This window comes from Bubalus bubalis, chromosome 11, assembly GCF_019923935.1.
Source record: "Bubalus bubalis isolate 160015118507 breed Murrah chromosome 11, NDDB_SH_1, whole genome shotgun sequence".
Lineage (NCBI taxonomy): Eukaryota > Metazoa > Chordata > Mammalia > Artiodactyla > Bovidae > Bubalus > Bubalus bubalis.
Genome location: NC_059167.1, coordinates 78,049,747 through 78,052,362, shown reverse-complemented (window position 1 = coordinate 78,052,362; position 2,616 = coordinate 78,049,747). Strand labels below are relative to the sequence as shown.

The following is a 2,616-nucleotide window of genomic DNA, read 5'->3' as shown; positions in this document are numbered from 1 at the left end:
TTGCACCTTTGCTCCGTGAGAATGTAACTCTGTTTAGTACTTTCTGAGGCTGGGAGAAGGCAATGGCACTCCACTCCAGTACTCTTGCCTGGAAAATCCCATGGACGGAGGAGCCTGGTAGGCTGCAGTCCATGGGGTCACACAGAGTTGGACATGACTGAGCGCCTTCACTCTCACTTTTCACTTTCATGCATTGGAGATGGAAATGGCAACCCACTCCAGTGTTCTTGCCTGAAGAATCCCAGGGACGGCAGAGCCTGGTGGGCTGCCGTCTATGGGGTCGCACAGAGTCGGACATGACTGAAGCGACTTAGCAGCAGCAGCAGCAGAGGCTGGGAGAAATAAAGAAGAAACACTTTAAGGGAAAACAAGTTTTATGGTTGAGGAGCCTTTATCAAAAAAGGGTCATAAAATGTCCACAGGCCTTCAAGGCCAGAAGATAATGTACACAACATTATTTATGGGAAAGGTATACAGAAAAAATCCTGGTTTTGATAAAGACAAAACAGATGTAATATTTGGGCTGATTCTGTATGACTTTGCATCTTTCATTTCCCTCTGTGTACAAGTCAAGGTATAAAAGTTCCTTTTGAAAATAAAGTTAAAGTTATGGGCCTCGCTCACCGAAGCTTGGTCTCCCCATGTCGTTCTTTTTTTCCTTTTCCCTCCTTTTCTCTCTCTGTTCTTCTTTCAGGATGACTCCTTGGAACACAGGAGCTTTGTTGGCTTTCTGTGTTAAGGAAGATCAAGCCCTGCTCTCCACTTTGCTATCCTTATCGCCCAAGCCATCATCATGAGGTTGCCCCTGGATCCTGCTGGGGCTGGACCCCGGCAGGGGGGCAGAGTGTGGGGGAGTTGGACCATCCTTGGATGACAGCAACCTTACACCTTTAGCCTCCTGAGGGACAGGTGAGCTTAATTAGGGACCTTGGTTCTTGAAACACAATCACTATCATTTCACTTCTTGTCACATAGTTGTTTTAACTCAACTAAGTATTTTTTAGAATGTCAAGTTTAGATGCACGTGTACATGGTACTCATCCGTCTTCTGTTTGTTTGTTTTATTAAGGATTCAGGAATCTCTGTGGAAAGAACTGTTTGCTCCGTGTCTGTCAGCCCATTGGTCTGGTTTCCTGTGGAATTATTTGTGCCAGTGAAGTGAACCCAGAAGAAGATTTAATGTGGTCATTTCATAGCTTGTTTTCTCTAGGGTTGGATTTTCTTATGCAAAGTAAGACTGTATTATGGTAAGAAGTGAAAACATTGTTTATTGCTGATATACACCATTCTAAGGCATGGCAACGCTGCGGCTGCAGGCAGCTGGGATGTGGCCTGACACGGGCTCTCAGGGCAGTGCTGTCAACCCAGGAACAATGCTGTGACTTTTAGTTGAATTAAGTCCGCTTTGTTTATTTTTGTTTTCATTTCCAATACTCTAGGAGGCAGGTCAAAGAGGATCGTGCTGTGATGTATGTCAAAGAGATATGTATGTGATGTATGTATGTTTTCCTCTAAGACTTTTATGGATTCTGGCCTTCATTTAAGTCATTAATCCATTTTGAGTTTATTTTGTGTTCGGCGTTGGGAAGGGTTCTAGTATCATCCTTTTACCTGTAGCTTTCCAATTGTCTTCCAATTAAAAATAAATGTTTCTAAATGGCAATGACCAAGTCAGTTGAACACAAGAGCAATCTTCTTCAAATGATACCTGTTAATGGACATAGAATTTCTCAACAGTCAAAATGACCTGTTTCTCTAAAATTAGCGTGTTTTTTTTAATGCACAGCTGTTTGCTGAGCTGTTCTGTTTTGTTTTTGCTTTTGGCTGTGCCGGGTCTTAATTTCGGCTTGTGAGATCTAGTTCCCTGATCAAGGATCAAACTCAGGCCCCCGGCATTGGGAGCGCAGAGTCCTATCCCCTGGACCAAAGTTCCCCCTAAAATTAGGGTCTTGAGTCAAGTTCTCATGCTGGCAGGACTCTCTGACTCAGCAGATCACCGAGGTTCTCTTAAACTGTTGTGCATGTTCAGGAATCCCTAGGCTCCAGCATTCTGGAAACTTACAGAGTTGTCTACAACATGGAAACCTAAACCAGACATGATTCCTATCTCAAACTGCTTTCAGTTGACTGAGGAGCAGGTTAAAAAAAAAAAAAAAATTCCTCTGCCCTGTCTGTAGTCCCACTAGCCTGGACCCAGAGATGTGGAATGAGGGATCAGACCAGAAGCAGAGAGCTGACACAGTTACTACCAGGGGAATAAAACCTGCTTGGATACTTTGCTTTCACTGTTCAGATTTAGTTTTGTTTTTTCATCTCCCTCTCCCTTCCTATGCCCTGTCTATCAAGATGTTGAAGCCCCAGTGCTCAGGTGTCCAGCACCCAGTGTGCAGGACTCTAGGTTGTTTGGAGGAAATCTGTGTTTACCTTCAGGTGGGTGTTCAGATATCCCCCCTGTTAAATAAGGATGGGGACTACATCCTCCAGGAATATTAAAACCATTATAACTATTAAATTCTGCATTTTTATAGCTGTGCCTATAAATTTTTAAATGACAATGATTCAGTGTTTATGCCACATCTCCTAGATTGCCCAGAAATAAAACATATATCTCTTTTC

The 2,616-nt window shown here is 43.3% G+C and overlaps 1 long non-coding RNA gene across 1 annotated transcript; it reads left to right on the top strand.

Annotated features, from left to right (window-relative positions):
- The first annotated feature begins 606 nt into the window (after positions 1-606).
- LOC123328127 lies at positions 607-2,616 on the top strand. Its single transcript, XR_006542938.2, has 2 exons — positions 607-909; positions 1,070-2,616. It is a non-coding gene; the product is annotated as an uncharacterized LOC123328127 (long non-coding RNA).